This window comes from Passer domesticus, chromosome 11, assembly GCF_036417665.1.
Source record: "Passer domesticus isolate bPasDom1 chromosome 11, bPasDom1.hap1, whole genome shotgun sequence".
Classification (NCBI taxonomy): domain Eukaryota; kingdom Metazoa; phylum Chordata; class Aves; order Passeriformes; family Passeridae; genus Passer; species Passer domesticus.
In genome coordinates, this window is record NC_087484.1 from 13,201,253 (window position 1) to 13,223,067 (window position 21,815).

General features: G+C 39.9%; 1 long non-coding RNA gene across 1 annotated transcript in view; it reads left to right on the forward strand.

The window, feature by feature from the left end:
* Positions 1-1,117: 1,117 nt before the first annotated feature.
* The window catches only part of LOC135278898 (uncharacterized), a 28,155-nt gene continuing 7,457 nt past the window's right edge, over positions 1,118-21,815 (forward strand). The window contains exon 1 of the long non-coding RNA XR_010346286.1: positions 1,118-1,554. This is a non-coding gene — a long non-coding RNA (uncharacterized LOC135278898). The remainder of the gene's footprint in view (positions 1,555-21,815) is intronic.

Sequence of the window (21,815 nt, forward strand, 5' to 3'; positions counted from 1 at the left end):
TTTTTGACTTCTGACTATACAAATGTAAATACGACTGCAAAATACCACGAATATCTGCAAATGGGAAAGTTGCTCTGGAGGCAGAGAATGTAGCTTCTGCTTTAAGAACAAATATTTGCTTTTGGTGGTACTGTTCAGGTTCTATGTCTGCAAAGCTTGTGCAAACAATTCAGAGCGCTGAAAGATGTGGGATGCTGCAGAACAAAACAGTCTGAATGAACTTGTCAAAGAATTGTCGCCATACATCCATGGGGATGGGCTTCACTCACAGTGACTGCCTAGGCTTATTCGGCTTCACAAGTTTTTCAGCATTTTGGCCTGACTTTCAGATGTCTTTATTGTTTTATTTAATAAACCAGGTTTAGATGTGAAGTGGTTTCTATGGGTGCATAAGAACAGGAATTATGTTGTGTTCCTTCCTTTCCTAAAATAAATATATGGTAGTATTTTTTGTTTTGTGAAGCAGTCAGAAAAGGGGATGGAAACTTCCCCAGGGGAGCCACAACACACAGGTGGAGTTTTGGCATGGTGGTGTTCATCCTTTGGCACCAGTGAGAGCAGAGTTCATTCCTGTCTGTCAGTGCTCACATATGCAGGGCTGGGATGCTGGGGCCATCTATGACCTGTACCACACTGCATGGCAGAGCAAGGCACCAGCCCTCACAGATTTGTTTCCCTGGAAGAACCTGTGGGATGTTACTGTGAGTCAGACCCATTTGTGGTGCAGGAGGAACTGTAGTTTGTTCCATAGCAATGTTTTTATCTGAGGTGCCACGGGCTCAAGGACATTGGTGAATTAGTTATGGGTTGGCCTCAGTCAGTGAGGTTGCTGAGTGGTCCTCCACACATGTGCTTTATAGAGCAAAGAGGGTGTGTCAATTTCTGAAGAAACACCTCTTACCAGAATTTTTACTTCAATTTTTGAAGAGAGATGTTTTATCTATAACTATTCTGTCTCTGGAAGGTATGAGTTGCATCAAGTTTATTGTGTGCAGTTTTCTTCTGCCAGTTGACTGCTGGAAGTAATCTTTGGTGATATTTATATTTTGTAGTTTAAAAGTGGAGGAGATACATTCATTTCACAACTTCTGTCTTAATTTCTCTCACTCTTAGGATATTCAAGGTTTTTATAACCTTGTGAAATGCAATGTCATGGAGGTGGAACCCATTTCTATCAGCTTTTGTTATCAGTCAGCAGTACGGAGGGCTCAGTGCCTGCTTGTATCTGTGAAGGCACAGCCTACAGATAATGAGTTATGTAGTAAAACATCGGGCTTGTCCAAGGGGAAAAAAACCCTCACCAAAACACAGCCCAAAACCCCCACCAGCCACGATCTGCAGTGCTTTGTGAGAAAGGCAGCTCTGTTGGATTGGCCTCTAAGTGTTGGCTCCACGGAGCAGGTGCTGCTGGCGCTGTGACGTCACAGTGAGATGTACAAAAACCAGCGGCATCCAGAATTTATAAAGGAAGAATTCGATCCCCTCTTACTCCTGTTAGTCATTCAGGATGATAATGGGAGACAGGCACCACCACCACAGTGAGCAGGAGAAAAGGTAGGATTTAACATGCTGCCAGGCACCGTGGGTAGTAAAGATTGGCTGGTTATCTCCCCCCGACGCGGCAGCTGGATGCGGGCTCTGGTAAAGACAAAAGCAGGACAAAGGAGGAAGAGGCTAGACAAATATGATTTGTGTCTGTTTCTGCTCACTTGTAGGTGTGGACTTTCAGATGTAAATACAATAAAGGGAAAATAGCAATGAGAAGAGAACAAAGTTGTCTGTCAACATGACTTCTATGACAGATTTTTTCTTGCTGTTCAGCAACGATTCTAATTCAATTGCTGGCTGCTGTGAAGGAGATGAGATGCCAGAAGCAGAAGCACTGCAAACCAGAACAAAAAATAATTACTAGTAGAAATGTGCTGCAAATAATTCCCTTGAAAATACAGTTGCATTGTTCTTCTAGTTTCCTATCCCCCAAATATTTTTGTTTTCTAATCATTGAATTGAAACACATTCCAAGGGTATGAAACCTTGCACCTGACAATATATGAAATGTCTGAGCAGTTATGCACAACCTGATACCATTATATTCAGGAGATTTGCAAACCTAATTTTCTTGAAAAATCTTCTTCAGACAGGCTTCTTAGAGAGAGAGGGGGAGGAGGAAAGCAGGGAGAAGTCTGTCTGCTTTGGCAGGGAGAAGTGTTTGTTTTGTTTCGGCTGTTTAGTTTGTGCTCTAAAATCAACTGACATCTAAGCGTGTTCTGAAGGTGTTTTTGTGTTGTGTTTTTTTTTTTTTTTATTTTTTTTAATAGGTGTCCATCTATTGCAAACTGGCACCTGGATATAGTTTAGACGAACAAAACCCAGTGAGCAGATGTGCCCTGGTTGTGCTCAGATGAGAAGGACTGGCTGTGGCTTGGCCAAGGACTCTGACCAGAGCATGTCCTTATGGCCGCTGTAGGGACAGAAATGTGCCAAGTGTGCATCTAGGAAAACCTTTGATTGAGCACAAAGAGCAATACATCACTCACATCCTGGAGCATGCCCACTGAGAGAAAGATTAATGCTTCAACCTTTGCATAGTTGGAAAATAGAGACTTACAGGGGGGAAGATTGGGTGCCTTCTTCCCATCTTCATGGCCCAGTACAGTTGACTGGGTAGACTGCCAGACAAGCACCAAAATGCACCAATGTAAGGGGTAGGTTTTATTCTCACCATTTTTCTGATTGGACCAGCAGATGGAAATGGAGATGTGATCATTTATCTTCAAAATTGCCCTAGTAATCTGCAGTGTTAGCACAGATTACGTTATAATTGCTAGAACTGGAATAAAAGAGATTGCAGCATCTGTAAAGCTCGTGGTAAATTTAAAGCATATAAAAATCAGCTCCATGTCAGGGGACATTCTCACTAGTATATTACATTTCATGTACACAAATGTAGCGATGCAAGAGCAGAAGCTTATGACAAACATCATTTGAATTTTATTGCTGATTTTTTCTCTGCAGCTGGTCTAGAGAAGTTACTATAAAATACAGCCCTTGCAGCCCATGCCACTGCAGCACAGCATTGTTCAGAACCCAGCCCCAGAAAACAGGCTCAGTGGCACATTCCTACCAAAACTGCTATGGGACAGGGTGTTTTTAACTGTCCCTCCTCACAGTAAATTTGGAAATAAAAATTTGTAAATTCAGTCTCTAAATGGTTTAATTTTACAATAACAGATTTGACGGTCTAACCTACAAGCAGAAGAAGGAAGACAAGCTGAGACAGAAATGAAAATGAATTTATGTACTTAATATTAATTAAGGGCAGGATTTTAGTCTTATGCCTACTGCAGAATGAGGATAGGATTTTGTCAAACACTTGCTTACATGAACAAAATAAATATAAGGATCCTGCATTAAAAGCCAGAGAGAAATTTTAGTGCAGTGTCGACCCCTGTGATAGCTCCATGTAAACTGTTTGGCTGGTTCTATGTACCATGACCTTGCAAAGTTGTAGGGTGTGTTCTTGTATGGGTGACACACAGAAACTTCAGAGGATATATTCAGGTGGTGACTGTTTCCTTTAAACTTCTAATGATAAGCTAGACCTGTTATGGTTGCTCAGCCTAAGATACAATATTATAGGTATACAGAGAAACCTTCAATTTTTAAGGTTCACATTTTTTTTGTCTGCTAAGAAATCAATCATTCACTGTGGAAAGTAGCAGAGTTATATTTTTGTCTTGCCTTTCACCTCTTTGGTGTTTTTTAGAAACTGTTAACAATTTTGGAGAAAAATTTGGGCTATTTTTTTTCTCTGTTCCACCACAGACTTCCACAGAAGTTTTCTAGTTTCACTTGGGTTTTGGTGAGCAAAAAAATTACCCTTATAATAGCAACAACTGCAGTGTTAAGGATAGAAAGGTCATAGACTACTGAAACTGCAAAGATATAATAGACTGTAATATAGGTGAATACAAAATCAGCACTGTTGATTACATTCTAAGCTATTTCATCACACATTTATCATCATCAGAAAACAACAAAGGGAGCTGTTGAAAATAATACAAGCCAATGTTGTTATTTTGTGTGCTGTTCTCAGAGCCATACAGCTCTGGAAGAAATCCAACCAGTAACTGAATTGAATAACATTCAGCAATTCAAAGAGATTGTGATGGGAAATGGCAGGAGTTAATGAAATATGGTGCAAGTTTAACAGACACCATTTCAAGATGGGATGTTATTGCACAAACAGCAGTAAAAACTCTTCATAGAGATGATGAGCAGACTCTGACTGCAGTAATACTCTATTGTGTGAGGATGACATTTTAATTTAGCTGACTTGGCAGTCTGGAGGGTTAGATTTTGCCTGTTGCTGAACTGCACCTCTCTGTGGCAGGAGACCTTGTCTGCTGCTCCATCTGAAGAGAGTGGCTCTGAGCTCTGCCTTGGTGAGGGGTGACTCTGAGCTGGCACATGGAATGCAGTGGCAGTATCCCCTCTAATTTCCTGCTCTTCTTAGGCAGCTGGATTACAAACTGGCTACAGGCCCTTTCCATTATAACATAACTAGCTGCAGGACTCTGTTGGAGCACATTTCAGCAAAACTGGTTGTTCAAATCACAAGATGTTTTCTGAGCTGGCTGTTAGAAACCATCTTTGGCAAGCTTTGCTCCTGGTGGATCCTGTCTCCTCCCTGGAAGCTGTATCTCCATGCTTAAGTAGCAGGAGGCTCTTATTTCCCCTAATCTACTTGGGCATGGACCCAAAAGCATTCATTCTGTCATCTGCTCCCGAGTCCCCACATTCTCTGGCATCCCAGGCTTGCTGCAGCCCAGAATGATTGGCAGGAGCTTTGCAGCTCATGGATGCCTTTAGCTGGACCTTTAGCTCTACACTTTGTAGAGTGACAAATATAATTTGACACTTCAGTCTCTGGAGGCTCATGTTGAAACACCTGAAAGGCTCCTAATTTTCAAAGAATGCTATGTGCAACCAGCTGCAGAAAATTGTTTCTTAAAAGTGTGTGAAGCTGGCAACAGAGAATAGTGATTTCACTAGTCGGCTGTGAATGCCATCTGAAGAACTTTCATACAACAAAAATAAAATCCTCTTGTAGCTCTCAGCAATCTGCTGATTATTTTGCTTTATATTATGAAAATCCCACTTATGATAATTTGAAAATCATGTGTTTGTGTTGGAATTTTCTATAAATCCATTTCCCACATGTTTAGAAAGGACAAATTTCAACAGTTTGCTTCCCGTGCGTAAATGGGCAGATCCTGCCATCATCATTTTTGGCAAGATTAGACGATGAAATATGGGGTGGTCTGTGCTTTGAAGAAAGGGGGAGGACTGTATTTTTGTTTTGTCTTTAGAAGTGCCACAAGGCAGTTCACTGCCTAGAGAATTAAACAGTGGTGGGTTATTTATTTATTTATTTATTTATTGGTTTTATTTTTTTTAAAACCTTGGAAAATACCTAAAATGTATGGGGTGGAACCAGACTGCTGCTTGCTGTTGTCTCTACTGTGCATATGTCTGGTACTTGGATGCACGCTAGAACATCAAAGTAGCATTTCTCTCTTTTTGACACAGAACAAACAGAACCACTTTTACTCTGAGTCATCAGACAGATGTTGCTTTGGTGACAACATGCTACACACACACTAGCTACAGCACAGGCGAGCTGTCTTCTCTGACATCCACACAGTGTCCAAGTACATGCTCTGATAGTACAGTGAAGGAAGAAGTCAGCAGCAGGGAAGACCAGACCAAGCATGGAGGAAGAATAATGATTTATTCATTATCCTCCTTGTTCTCTGTGACCTAAATTGGATCCCAATTAAAAGATTGGAGAACTCAGCTTGAAAGAAAAATGGATTTATCTCTGTTTTAGGTGGCTAGTGGATGATGGCTACAGGTGGAGGATGATGGTCAGATCAAGATTAAAGTAATTAACTGAACTGGAATATATTAGGCACATAAGTTGGAATTGCAAGTCCAAACATTTTCTTTTAAATTTGAACTTTGGAGTAGCATTAAGTAGGTGACCTGATCAGTCATGAAATCTGTAGCTGCAGGAGGGAGAGCTGAGGCACATTTGAGACCTTACTGTCTGAAATCAGTGCAAGAGCAAGTCTGAGGGTGGAACTCTGCAATTTCCTTTGTAACTCTCATGGAGAGGAGCTGACACAGAGCTGTTAACAATTATGTACATACGAGGGACTAAAGAGAAAGCTCTGAGACTGCTGTAGGCTCAGTTACCACTGCAACCTCATTTTCAGAAATAAAAAGAAGAAAACAGGTGAGATCTATAAATTCACTGTGAGTTGTCTACTCCTTTGGGCTTAATCTCATTTACATCAAGCAAAGTTGTCTCTTACATCAGTTTCAGATGACGTTGGCAGTATTTTTTTTTTTGCTTTGAATTCCTTTTCAGTGGTTGTGAAGGCGAGGGGAATTCAAGCTTCAAGGCTTCCTCTCTACAAATGCTAACCATAAGAGTAATGTCTAACCAGTTTGGTTGGTCTCTATAATTGCTTAAAGGAGTACAGCATAAATATGAAGAAGGTGTAAATCTCTAACATTTCACACTCACCATTCACACAGATGATATTTATTTTGCACACAATATAAATGAGTCTAAATAGCTCCCAAGGCTGAGATGTGTCAGAAAAGCAGGCTTTCTGCTGCAGTGGCTGACAATGAGTGCCTTTAGCCTCTGCCTGAGAAACACCAAATTTCCAAAGTTTTCTTTGTCCAGTAAATAATAGTTTACAATACAGTTTCAGCATAACACTGTAATTTGTCACTGGGAACCTATTAGTTGCTCACATATGATTATTTCTCATAAATTTTATTTTAGATAAGAAAGCAACAAATATAAAGAAATGGAAATGCTGTCTAGAATAAATGATGTCATGTCCTAGGACATGGAGAGAGAGATGAATTAGCAACCCTTATTTCTAATTATGCATTGGGCACCCTAAAGTACTCTGAAACACCTTGGCATGTCCAGCATTAACAAAACCTCAGCCTCATTGTTACCATAACATCTTTGCACATAGTTTCTTGCAAGTGCTAGCAAGTATTGGAGCAACTCTCAGCAAGACTGTGCAGACTGGAGGCACTTGGGGCTGCTTAACCAATGTTGTCAAATCCCACATCATGAAAACATTATGGTCAAATCAAAACCAGAGAGAGAGAAAGGGTTGGGTATAACACCAGGTCTTTGCAGAACAGTGGGCAGAAGTGCAGCCTGGAAGTTTGCTTTGCAAGGTGCTGAGCTGCTTTGCTGGTGCTGGTTTGATTTGTCAGTGCCTTGTAGATGTGAAAGCTGCTGGGATGAGCTTCTGTTAGCCCAATAACTCAGGAGCAGGCTAGTTTCCTCATCATTGTCTTTTCATATGGGATTTTCTCATGGATTAAATATCACAGGGAATCACAGCTGGGCTTTCATTTGTTTTCCACTGCAGGGCTGCGTGCTGGATGTAGCAATGGCTGAAACACATGCATACTGTATGGGCATTTCCCCCAAATGCTTAGACTGTAAAAGAGCATTGAAAAGATCATAAATCTATCCCATGCTACATAAATAAAAATCTGTCAAAAGGTTTTGAATGGTTATAATCAAAAATCACCTTAATACAATTTTCCCCCCAAATTTTTCTTTCTTCAAACAAAGAAAAACAGTTACTCTTCAAGATTTATTTTCTTTCTAAACTTCTTCAGAAGATTGGGAGTAGAGGGTGAAGTAGAGAAAAAGTGGAGAAAGTTACCACATGAGAAAAGTAAGAATTTTCATTTTAAAATATTGGAAAAAAGCCAGCTAATCAAACTCTTTAGAAAATAAAGAGAGCAGAAGCTTTATTACTATTATTCATGGAATTTTTCTGTTTTTCTGAATAAACTGAACAAACCTTACACATTACCTTAGCATAACTTTTCATTGCATATAATATGATTGCACATAAGATGGTTACTGTTAGTTATACTTTTAACAATATTGAGTTGTTCTTATGCAGGTTATTTAGCTAAATATATCAAAGATTTTCTAGGTTTTCCCCAGGTCTTTTCCAGCTTGCCCTTTAGGAAGACAAACTACCCAAAAAGCAAATTGTTTCCTCTTAAGCAAGGAAGGATTGAGATCTGGTGAATGGGGCTCAGGGGGCTTGCTCTGCTCCCCAGCCTCAGGAATTGCAAGTCCAGGAATAAAAGAGTGAAGGTCTGAGGTGCCTTGAGTGCTTATCTTGGTAAAGTGCTCAGCGACCTCCATGCATGGGGAAGGAGCAGTAAACCACATCACTGGGGATTTACTCTTCAGGTGCCTGGCTGGGAAGGTCCAATACTTGTAAAACATCTCTTGCACCTCTCTGGAGATATATGGCACAGTCATTCTGGGTGTTAAAAGTTTGTTTAGCTCACTAATGGATCTTTAACACTGGTGGACAGTGCCTGCCTGAAGGAACATGCATGCAGATGCCTCTAATCCTTATTTTCCCCAGAAACAGGAGTAGATTTCTTCCACTTTTGTTTGTGGAGATGTTGATCAGCTGTTATAAACAACAGTGAGGAGAAAGAAGGACCCTAAAGGATTGCATTGGGGTCTCTTATGGAATGGCCCACAGAGCTGTAAGATGCCAACAGAGGGCTTCAAGGCTTATTAAGTAAATCTGTAAAATTAAATAGAGAAAAAAAAAGTCTGATTGCAAGATATTCTCTCTCTGAGGGACAAGGATTTATATATTTCTCTTCTTCCTCTTGTGGAAAATTTGCTTGGACTTTCTTCTGCTCTGGAAAGGTGCAGAGAAGAAGGAATTGCAGAGCTCAGGGATCCCAAGAGTGCACAAGACCTGAGCTGATGAAGGAGCTACTTCACTACTGTGACTATATTTGTGTTACTAATCTGTCTGTTAGTAATAAGGACAAAATGTAGCAGGAAAAAAAGAAAGGATAACTTTATCAGTGAATGTTTTTCTATCTGTTGCTGTCTGAAGCAAGTAAAGCAGCTCTGAAATGTAGAGGTCTGTTATACAGATTAACCAGATAACATTTCTTCTCCCTTTTCCCATATGTGCCTGGTGTATTTCTCTTGTTGCTGGTAATGTGGCATATAATGTAACAAGAAGGTGTGCTGCAGAATTTGTTTGTTGGCCACCTCCAGGAGAACATAATAAGCATAACAAAGACAGCAGAACATGACATAGAGCTTTCTGCACGCCGTTGTGTTGATCCAGCATCTGTCAGTTTCTGAGAAATTAAAGCCAAGCACCAGAATTTGAATTGGGGCTCAAAACTACAGCAAAAGACATGATTTTGGGTCTCATTGTGCTCAGCAGGGGTCACGCTCCACAGCAGACGTACCAGAGGGAAAAGAAAACAGATGTAGGTATGGAGAGACTCAAATCTCTGCACAGTGAAGCTGCTCCACATCACTGGTGTTACATGGTGTTATATATGGTATTAGAACAACATTCTGGGGGGTGTTGTAGTTCAGTTGTTATTAGTAAGTGTCATTGTGTGCTGATTGCAAGCACTCAAGTGTTCAGAAGGGGGAATCAAGGATACCAAATGGGGAAAAACAATACACAGGAGTCTAATATCCTTAAGAGGATAAATTATCTTTTCCTTGAGAAAGCAGAAAATGTTAATGGCTAAGTCTGCCGAGACATTTTCTAATAGAAGTAAATAAAGATGCAAAAGATCATTCCAGTCCTTTAATGTGCAATTATAAAATATCACTTCTTACTGATCTTGGCATGACAAACTGATTGACTCACTGTAGAAGATTCCAGTGAGTTTATGGCTGGTGAATCAGGGGAAAGGTTATTTTTGGTTTTTAAAAGATTAGAAATGAGACAGGAATGAGCTGGTAAGCATGTGCCATTTGGGAGTCTTCTTGGGAGTTACTGGGGCTTGGTTTGTCATTGTTTGTGAAACCATATGTGCAGCCAGTACAGATTGTAACCCAGGTGTCCCAGAGACAGAGACCTGTGCTGTGGGGCTGCAGCCAACTCACTGCCAGCCATTTGGAGAACTTTGGATATAACAAACACACCTTCTACCAGGGCAGCCTTTCCACCACAGTGGAAAGCCTTTCATAGGTCTCTCCACACATCAAGTAAAAAATCAACTTTTGAACAACTTTGGCTTATGCACCTTCCTCTTCAGCTGTTTCAGCAAGGCTGTGGCCAGGCTGGTGAGAGGCTCCTGTATTCCTCTAGTCCCAGGTAGATGAGATGGCCTCTGGAGCTTTGGAACAAATCTGATGTGCACCTCACAGCAAGCTGCTGGCTGCGTCACCCTCCTCTGGTAGTTGTTTGGAACACACTTTTCCATGAGCATGGAAATTCCACTGTCAGGATAAGCACAGCCCAGAAGTGTAAAACATTTACTGACTGGAGAAGACACAAAAACAGGATCAGCACCCTACCAGGCTGAAAATGAGTTTTCTCAATGCTTGCTGCAAGACATAAGAGAGTCTCTGAGAAGTAAGCAGGGAAAAGCTCAGCAGCTGGTCTGAACCAGAGAGGGACTACAGCAGGGCAGGCATACAGGCCAGGGCAGCCCAAAGGTGGAGCTTGAGATATGGCTGCATGTTTTAATCCTGGGTCCAGAGCTCAAATTGACCATGCTGTACTCATGGGAATACTGAGGCATGTGCTAAGTTCTCCCAGGAGAACCTGCTGGGTCTACTACCTGCTGGGTGGTTGATGCAGCAGGTCAAGATGATTTATTATATGTAAAATAAAGCTCCAGATTTTATACTATTAAAAATTCAACCTTAAATGGAGCAAAGTGGCTGAGGTTTTGAGGTGTGCCATATTTTCACTCCAATAAGAAGGTGAATTCATATGTTTTTGCTGTAAGATGTCAGTAATCTGTTCCTGGGCAGGGAAAATTGGCAAAGGTTACAGGGGGCAAGATTTGCACAGTAGTTTTTTCAGTTTCTCCAATAAGCCCCTTACCCTTTTCACCCCACTGAAACTATGTCAAACATGGACAAATAATGGGGTGGAACAAGAAACCCCAAACCACTGATTGTCCTGGAAGATGTAGGTTTTGAAGACAAGAAGTGAGAATTTGACAGATTCCATCAGCTTGACTGAATAATATTTAGTATGAATTACCAACAGTTTTAAATGTGCTGTCACAGCCTCTTAGCCCTGTGTCAGGTAACACAAACCTTGTGACCACCTCAGAGCTTCTGAACAGCAGAACAAGGACTCACGAAATGGAAAGAGCTTGAGGGAAGGGGCAGAATTGTGTGAAAAGCATTTATGAAGCAGAAACTCTCCTAAGGAGGTTGCTAATGTTAGAAAACCTCTCTGCAATCTCTGAGGGACTGTACAAATGTTCGTACTAGTTGCTTGTCTGTTTTGATTCCTAAACGCTATTTAACCACGCAGTCTGGGGACTGCAAGCCTTATGTGTTGCATTTTTCTCTGGGATGCTTTTCCTTGTTGCAAGGAAGACCTCTGGAGCCGTTTAGCTCCTAGAGCAGTGTAAAGCAGAAAAGATCAGACTGGAGCACACCTGGCTTCTTCTGGAAATTTGTGTAATGGTCATAACTCTGATAAAAAAATTGCAAATGATCCTGTAGCTGCTTTTTCTCTGGAGCAGTGTCATGTAAGGGACTTTTTAAAAGAGTAAGTACAATCCAGATTGCTCCTAAAGTGAATGTTAAAATAGCAGACGATTTCAAATCTGACCCAGTTTTGCAGTATGCAGAGTTTTTCAGGACTGGTTTGGTGATCCAGGCTTGATTTGAATTTTATTTTAGTTTACTTAAAATGTTCAAATGCAAAGGAAAGAAAAAAGGAAAAGAAAGGTTGTAATGTACTCAGTCTGATGCTGATCAGCAAGATAAATTCTATTTTCAGCAAACTGTACACAATATATTCCTGCACCATCAGAAGATAGTTGAGATATCTGGCTGTAAATGTAGTTCTGTATGTTCTTCATGCATTGAATGAGGAGGTTTTTCCCACAGCCTTTCATCTGCATAGCTTTTTGAAAGCAGATTGTCACATCCTGCAATGAAAGAGCTAAGGTAAATGGAATATAAGGCTGAGCAGATGTCCAAGAAGGATGTTGGTGACAGCAAGGCAAGGCTTGGGATAATACAGGAAATTTGGTGTCAGAGCAGCTTGAAAAAGAAAGGAAAAAGGGCAGTGCTATTTCAGGGTCAGGTAGTTCACTGTGAGGGCTGTGTCCAGAAGAGGAATGTGTGGGAGAGGTAAAGAAATGTGTGGAAAATACCAGAACTGCTTTGTGAGCTGAGCTGGCCTGTGGTGAGGCTGACAGGGATCCAAGCTGCAGTGAGGAGCTCTTCTCTTGAGTGTCACTGACAAAACAGTTTGATGTTCCATGGCATGTCCAAGGTACCTACCCACACCACCTCTTTCCTTTCAGAAGCCTGTCAGAAATGCTGTGTTGGACTGTGCCTAAAATGTTTCATATGTCTCGAATCCAGTGTGCTCAGTCTGAACCTTCAGTTGGCAGCACAGCCTGAAACCAAGTTTAATGCCTGTCAGAGTTTAATATGACCCAAGTAAATAACCTCCTGGCTTGTGTGGAGTTTTCTTGTCTCATGGATGCTGTGAACATTCAGAGAAGCTGTAACCCATTTGGAGGTTCCCATGACCAAGGTTCTGACCATGATATATTTCCTCTGAGAAAAGCTAAAACTTGGGTTTTTTTTCAAACTAGGTACTTACAGTAGGATTTTAAATTCATATCTCAGTGCCCTTGATCCATATCCCCATTCTAACTTGCTTTTGTGGAAGGTTGTATTTTGATAAAAACTAAAGTTAACCAAATAAGCTGCCTAAATCTGTATTTAGATGGCAAATTTTAGGCAATGAGGAGTAAATAACCAGTTTTAAAGCTTAATGTTACCTTGAACTGCTTAAAAAGATGTGTTTAGACTTTTTAGTTGAATAATACCTAAGCAGCACTCTTCTAAAGTCTCTTTATGTAACCTCCTTGCAAGAGTGCTGCTCCTTGCTTGCCCATAACCCCATTGCTAAAATCACTAGTGTGACATCACTACTTGAGAATGATATAAGTCTTTGGATTAATGGTGATCCACGTGAAGAGCACTGCCACCAGAAGGGTAGATAATTATCTGTTTCATTGCATTATACCAACACAAACAAATACTTTTTGGCTACTGAAATGCTATCAAGTGTGGATCATTAGTTTATGCAGTGTTTATGAGATCACCACAAATACCAATTAGTATGGCTGATGAAGAGGACATTATCTGTGGAACAGTGTTTGCCACCCCTATTCACAATCCATAATGGTCTAATCAGTCAGTCTGAAGTGCTGTGAATAAAGGAGCAGATCCTGGTTCTGTTTCAATGGGTTTGTATTGTTTTCAGAGTTGCATAGCACTATCACAGTTAATGGAACTGCACCAATTTACACTGGTTGAAGAACTGGTAAATGCAATGGAGGAGAAATAGGTACTTTAAAGTTCTTCTGCTGTTGTCCTGACACTGGCTTAATGTTTCTTGGTATGAGAATGTCAGCCATGAATATGCAAGTTAAGGTCAGACAATGGCCAGAAGAGCAGATGTACAGGTTTTGGCAATTTCACTGGTTCTTCTTCAAATATGATTTCCAGATGTAATCCCTTTGCTTTAATTCTTTCGAGAGCTATTTCGAGAAGTTTTAAAAATATTTCATTATTTTAGTTTTTCTGGTTCCAGTAGATAAAACCAGTCCACCTTTACAAAGAGTACATTGTAATATCTGACTATGTTGTGGCAAAGTGCTGCAGCTTTATTTTTATTGCCTTTTCTAAAACTGGTATAAACCACAGAAACTGAAAAGCCTTCTTGGGAGAGGGGGTGATAAAGATAAAAGAAAGCAGCATTTAGTTTTCTCTCCAACCAGTTCCAAATGTGCCACTGTGCCTATTACATCCCATAAACACCAGGGCAAAAGCACCAGCTGCTCATTACTCTCAGAGGAAATGCTATTTCCTCTCATTTTGGCACCAACTACCCCCCAAAAGGAAAACAGGCCTAGTGAACTGCAGCTAAACATGAAGTCTTTGTAATGGTGCTATATATAAACAATGTGAGGTGATATGTCTCTTCTGACAGCCAATCCCTATAAAAATATAAAATGCAAAGATGTGCTGAACCAAAGGGTGTAAAAAGTGTTTGTGTATGAATGTGTTCCTGAAAGGAATTTCCCCAAGCTCAGCCATAACTGTGACTCATTGGGTGGCTGGGATGCAGACAGGCAGGGAACTAAGCACCCTTAATATGTTAATGCCACTCGGAGGTCTCCTGCTAATGCCAGTTAGAGAGCAAAATCTATTTAAAAAATAGAATCAGCTGAAAAGCACTATGTGCTGCTTTACGTTAAATTGGAGGCACATTGAAACATCATTAATATTTGAGATGCTCTTTGATTTAAAACACTCATTAGTGCTTCCCAAGTATTGGAAAGCAAACCAGAGGGAGAATCAGCACTCTCTTAGGCGAGGACTCCTGAGGATCTTTGAGTTGTTGCTCATCCAAACACCAGCCGAAAGCAGCTAGAATCCATCCCACACCAGTATCATCCATTTTTATTAGATAAATTAAAAAGGTGAATGTTCTAAGCTTTTTGTTGTTCAAGGACCACAGCTGTTGCCTGCTGCTTTCATAGTTGAATGCAATTCCCCATGACTGCTTTTGCCATCACCTCTTTTCCCAGCTTGGTCTGCCCAGGAAGATCTGAAGTACAGGTCTGGAAAGAAAAAGAGAAAATCCAGCAATTTCTCTGGTGCCAGTTGATAAAATAGGCGAGATTGGCATTTGCTAATGAAAGGCTCAGGGAATAAAAGTAGTAGAGCAAGGAGGATATATCAGTGAAAGGTCTTTTACAGAATAATATGCTTGTGTGCTGGGAAGAGAAGGCTCTGAGTGACTAAGGGCATGAACACAGACTGGGAAGGAAAGGTGTCAACACAGGCTAAGATAAATACAACTGGAATTTAATTTAAGAGGTATTACCTCTCTGGTACTTAGATTATATTGTTCTGAGGCGTGGGTGGACACTAGAAGGCAAACCTCAAACTTAAAAACTAAATTGTCAAAGCAAATGAACAGGATGGACTGATTTGTGGCAGAGTTTCTGCAAAGTCTGCTGCCTTTCCATACTGGGGGAGGGAAAAGTGGGAAAAAAGAGTCAAATCACAGTTGTTACTTGCTAATAATCCAAGTAACCCATCTAAAAGATTGTGAAAACAATAGCAGATGCTAGTAGATAGAAATTAAAGCACATTCAACTCAGAATGCAAATAGTTCTGAGACCGTAAGGTTTCCCTAAAGCTCTGGCAAACATTTGGCTGGATTGATATTTTGGGCACTGATCTGCATAGCATCTGATTGTGAGCTGAATATGAGCAATGCATAAAGGCAGATTTTTACTGAAGAAAAAAAGGCTGCCTATTGCCTTCTGCGAGGCTGAGAGATGAGTTATAAAAAGCCTTATGGCACTCTGCCTCGATTTCTGGCAGCGTGTGGAGCCTCCAGCCCCACCTTCCATCCCAGAGCAGCACCGTGCAGTGGATGAGCTGCTCTCCAGCCTCTCAGCCCGTCCAACCCAGCCCTTGGAGCACAGTGCCAAAGGCCCTGGGTCAGGCCAGTAGCTGATGTAAACCAGAATAATCCCAATTCCCGTCAGCCTGAAAGTTTTACTCTGCCAAAGCACACATTGGCTTTTGGATCTGGGGCTGTCAGGAAAATAGTGGAAAATTCTGATATTGCCAGTTTTGCTTTTCTTCCTCTCTCTCTCGATTTACTGTAGCACATCAATGAAAGACTGGAATGAGTTCAACACTTACATTTTGAATAGCAGTAGAAGTAGCTCCAATTTTTGGCAGTCATAAAGGCTGTGGTTTAGTAAGTTGTTGGGTTTGTGTTACAGAACTAACCCCTCTTCTGTCTAGTGAGTACAGAGAGCATGGGCACATTTAGTGTCTTGAATGAACGTGTGTCCTTCTCCCTGGGTCACAGCCCTTCAAGAAACATCTCGGTGTCACACTTGATTCTGATTTCCTTGACCTTGTGCTGCTGCTTATGCCATGTTTAGCTTATACTGTATGAAATTTCCTTTGAAAAGATTCCTGTCTCTTCTAATTAGAAATATGATAGTATAAATAACAATTTTGTATTGCCTTGATGTTTATAGGGTGTTGATATCAAATACACAGTTGAACATTTATTCACAGAAAACTGCACTGCTAGAGCTCAGTGCCTATTTTTTTCTTGCTGTCTTTAAAAATGTGCTCAATTTTAATAAAAATGGTTCATACAACAATATTAATGTTGGAAATGTTAAAATATATAGCTTTTAAAATCAAAGTAACAAAACAGGTTAGACTCCCAAAATTTAATTGGAAAAACAATCAAGATTTTATCCGCAATATAGGAGATGTTGCAGTTTTTGTAAAAATTAAAATATCATTAAATATTTCAGGTAGTCCTAATACTGTTTTTTGAGACTTATGTTAAAAGGTTTGGATTAAAAACAGAGCCTGTATTCACTGCTAATTATCCATGTACTGTGTCTGGTGCAATTTGTGTCAAAAGCCAGTCAAACATCCAGCAACATTATGGCCTTATTGCCTAAGTACAAGAGACTGAAGAAGCAGGGAGTTAAATTCTCCTGTCTGATGTAAGAAAGTGTTTCCTAGCACCGAAATCCAGTGACATGGAAAGCCAGAGAGGCTTTCATTGCAGCTAATGGCAGTGTACCTATCCTGTGAGTAATTACCAGGCTCTGGTCTTCGGTGCTTCTCTGCTCATGAGACTAATGTTTATTCAGAACAATAAATATAAGGTCCATGACACTTTTAAAGTAATGTTCAGATGTGTCTGTGTAACCATGGATGAGTGGTGCTAGTAGTTTTATGCTTTAGTAAACATATTTGACTCTCTGAGTGCTCCAGGGACAGTAGTGGAGTGTGGCAGATGCTGGAAAAGCTGTAATGATTTGCAATTTTGGATGAACTTGTGTTAATAGAGAGTGTAATGACAAGGTAGCAGGATCAGCTTTCACTGACTTCTTTTTTCTGCTTCATGCAGAATATTAATGATTCATTTAGCATTGATCTGTACAGATTCAGAGCACAGATTTGTATCTATAATCTAGGAGATTGGTTAATTTTTATATCCTCATGCTAAGTAAATCTTACTAGTGCTCACAGCTGCTTCTGCGTAGTTAATGACCCTGAATAAATTCCATTATAATTCCTGGATGATGCAAAGGTTTTTCATGGTCAGGAACTGAAATCCTGCCCACCACCAGCCATCAGCCCAGGTGCAAATGAGCACTCTTAGCCCTAGACTGAGTAACTTCCACAAGGTGTTGAACATTATCAGCTACCAGATACCTGAAATGGGAATTTAATGCTTTCATTTTCCCAGAAGCAGGGCTAGTTTTTTCCCAGTCGTGTGCAACACTCATGAATGCCTGCTTAGCAGGATTTTTTAACATTTGCCAGCTTTATAAGAATCCCTGTCAAAGTCAACATTACTGATCATACACAAAGTTCTTAGCCTGATTTTTAAACTTTTGCCAAATCCAGACTTGTGTTTTCAGTTTTGCCCAAAAGGAATAATTGAATTTATTTCTCTCAGTGTGTGATGATTTTGGAAACTTTGTTCTTCTGACATGATAAAAGTACTTTTACTTGAAGTTATTATTTCATCTGCCCTGAGCCAGACACAGAAGGCTGGAAGAAATGTTTACTTATTTTTTGTCACGGGTGAACAGGAACATTTTTACAGGGGTTTATTTAAGGCACTTTCAATTTACAGGTAAAAGGATTGTTTATTTATTTGAAATTTTAGATACTTAACAATCAGACCCAGTAAAGTAAGGAAATGACTGGATTTTGGAAAACAGGAAATGACTATGGCTTTTGGAAACCAGTAAGCATAACATGATACTGATAGAATGGGAGAAAGATTTGTATTTAATCAATTTGATCAAATTTAACCTTTACAAAATTGAGCTTTGCCTGCATAAGTCATGCATACACCTGCTGTGCAAAAGGAGGAAATCTTCTGTATCTAGGAGACTACAGCCAGCTAATCAACTTTAACAGTATATTATTTTCATGTTTTAAAATTTTTTTCCTATCTAAATCCTAGGGCCTCACTAACAAGAACACAGAGTACCTGTGGTGCCTTTTGATTTACAAGCTTCTAGGTTTGGTCCATGGCTCAAATTTATCTTGTTCACAACTGCATGAGCAATGTGAAATTTAGAGTTGCTATCACAAATGTATAATAGAAGAAGTAGCTGTATTTTTCCCTTTAGTGATAAGATTAAAACAAAATAAAGATGGTGACAGTCAAATAAAAAAAGGAATAATAAATGTGTTTCCTTTTGTGTTATAAAAGAATAGTCTTCAGGTGCTCGGACTGTATTTAGGGCCAGGTTTAGGTCTCAGTTTCTCATTGTCTAGCACCTGACTCTACAGCAGGAGCTGCTGATGTCAGTGGCACCATCTGTAGAGTAAGAAGTTACTCAGTGTGATCAAAGATGTAGAAACAAGATATCTATAATTTCAAAATGTTTCCCCATCTGGAGTTGCTGTCATAAGTACTCTACTGGAAGACTCTGGTAGTTTTTCCTACCCAAAGTGTGGAGTCTCCAAGTCTTGTGTGCAATAGTGAAGCTGGACTGGGGTAGCAGTTCTGTGATGGCTGTTGAAGGTATTCCCAGTGCATAAAAAACTGCTTTAAGTTAATGGCATAATCTTATTACACCCAAACCCTATACATTTCTAGAATAACCTAAATGAGAAACTTAAAAGTAGACAGAGACAATATCAACTTATTGATTAAATGCTAAAGTAAATACTGTGGGTGTTTTTTTCAGAATAATTTCAGTGAAAATGCAAGCCAATCTTTAAAGAAAATAGAGAACATTGAAAGAGGGAGAGAGGAGATTAAATTTTCATTTGGGGTGGATTTTTCTTTAAAATAAAAAATGGTCTAGACAGCTCCAAGTTACACAGGTAGCTTGGCTAGTATGAATAACCACTGGTGGGGAGTCAGCAAGGCACTTCAGGAAGCCTGGATATGTTTATTTATGTCCTGAGATTGCACAGAGAAGGGAGAAGAACTCTTTTTCTGTATCTGGAGTATCTCACTGGTGAATTCCCTTCTGCTCCTTGGGCTGATTTTGCTGGCTGTGTAGACAGATCTTTCTTTGTTTACTTCTCTAGGAACACCCCCCAAGCAAGTAAATGAAAGCCATTTACTATTTCATAACTCACCTGAGTATCAGTATTTTTCATGTAATGTTTGTCCTGCACTGGCTCATTAATATATGCTGTAGTGCTTTACAAAAAAAAAGTGGAGACATTCCTCTATTTGACACATCTAAGTGGGTAAATGATGCATTGACTAGACAGAAATGGAATTCTGATTTATCACTCTTTTACCTAAATTTACTCTTTAATTCTCTGCTGCAGTCATTGCCTTATCTCTGCTTGGGAGATTCCAAACCATATATTAAAAAAAAAGAAAAAAAAAGAGCAGAACAGACCTTTCACAGATGAATTTTTTACTGTTTTACTAAAAGTCAGAACCCAAATACTTTGATGTCTGAACACATTGTGAACTTTTTTCTCCTGTGCTTTTCATGTTACTAGAACTAGAAAGGATACATTAAATATTGGAGCTCCTCTGATAGTCCAAAAGCACCACCAGTATCTTACAGAAAATCTATTCTTACTGGATTTCAAATAACCTGATCTAAATACATGTTTAAACCATGAGTGCTTATTCAGAATGAAACAATGCTTCCTTGCTCCATCTTATGAGGAGTCTCAGCTTAAACCAGTTTGAGCCATTAGAAGTTCAACATTAAAGCAAAATTGAATTAACTGGGGACAGTTAGTTTTTCTTTTTGGAGACTTCTCTGTCTATAAACTCTTAAAAATGCCTCAGAAGGCTTTGGAGTTCATATACAGGCAAATAACAGGATTAGTGTGTGGATGAGTTTGGGGGTTTTGCATGGCAGTTGCTTCTCCCCTTAACTTTTTCACCTTGCCTAGAAAAACACTTGGAAAACAACAGGTTCTTGAGCATTTTGGGAGCTTTTTTGGTTTTGTTTTTTTTTTAAAACATGAGAAACCAACCACAAGACTTTTGTTAGTTTGCTTTCCTCACAAACAGAACCAGCCTTAAAGCCACTCTTCATCATTAATAAATCAAATAAACTAGGAAAACTCCTCAGGGCCTACAGCAACCTCCTGTAGCTCATTTCCCTAACACCAAGTAGATCTATCATTAATATATTGTCTAAAATTAATAGCCTTGATAGAAGCAACAAGAGCTATGGCTGAGGAACAGAAAAATGAGATATACTGACAGTCTGATCTAATTGCCATCAAAGCCAAGGAGCAAAGCAGAAATTCACAGAGTGGGCAGAAAGGTAGGGCTGCTGTATCAGAAGGTATGTGTTTGAAGGGGGAAAAGGTTTGTCAGTGAAATCTCACTGAAGTGAAAGATCTCTGTTGCTCTTACCTTCACTGCAATTATACTCTATGGCAGAGATGAATCAGGGCTGCCATACTGCCTCTTCCATGATTTCCTTTTAGATTCTTTATTGGTTTTTTGTACAGAAAGTCACAGTAAAGCAAAATTATTTCCTAATGTTTAAATCTGGCTAGTGTTCAGAGTCAGCAAGCAATGTGTGATGCCTGTGCAACAGCTGGAACATCTCTTGCTGTGCCTTGCCATGACTGCCAGCAAAACCTGTGTGCTGGGAATCCTGCTCACCTGTGAGGTGATGCTGGGGGAGGATGGCCTGCCATAAACTGCAGCTTGCTCAGCTCTCCAGCAGAATATTTCTCCATTGAAACTCTGTCATAAACCCAGCATTTTCAAGAGGAGAGTTTGGATTTTGCACTTTGGTTTTGCCTGTAAGTGTGTAGGATGGGGGAAGCTGGGCAAAGGCACCTCTAGTCCCCTCCAGCCTCTTCCTGGGAGCTCCAGCTCAGAGCTCCTAGTGTGGTTATAGCTCTGTTCACTTTGAGCTTGGTGACTTGGTGGCCTCTTTATCCCATGATTATATAATATTTAGATTTAAAAAAAAATTAAAAATCAGTATTTCAGGGTTTTCCACAGCGGTCCAATAGTTTCAGAAGTTTGACACTGCATTTTTCATCCATCTTCTAAATAAAAGTCGAGGTTTTAGTGCCCAATGGAATAGGAATTCTGGGTGTAAATCAGATCAGCTATAGAGTTGGTATTGCCTCTGTAGGCTATTGAGAAAAGTGAGATGTTTTCCATTCACTGTGCTAATTAAAGCTTTTTCATTCATGCATGTAGATTCAGCATTATTGCTACCCTTGCTTGGCACTGTAGTACAGAGTGTGTTATTGCTGATCAGATGACTGGTTTGCAATTCATAAAATAATTTATGAAACAGTTCAGATTTCTTGAGCCTGAAGCTTGGTGTTAGAAGTAACTTTAACCTAACTAGAATAGCTGGGTGCTTTCAAGGCAGAAAACTCTGAAATCCTCAGGTTTCATTATAAAAAGAAATATTTTTTCTCATTCAGCTGTCCTGTTAGTGTCTTTTGGTGGTCTGTGACTTGTGAGGAATGATGGCGATAGCATAACAAAATTTGTGACTGGTTTGAGTAAATTTTTAGGCCACATAAGATATTGCAGAAATGATAGAATGCTAAAAAGACAAAATAAAGCATCATCTAATGGCTGACTACATATGATATCTGTATACATTGAAATGTCATTTTGGGTACACAGCAATTTGTGGAACAAGCA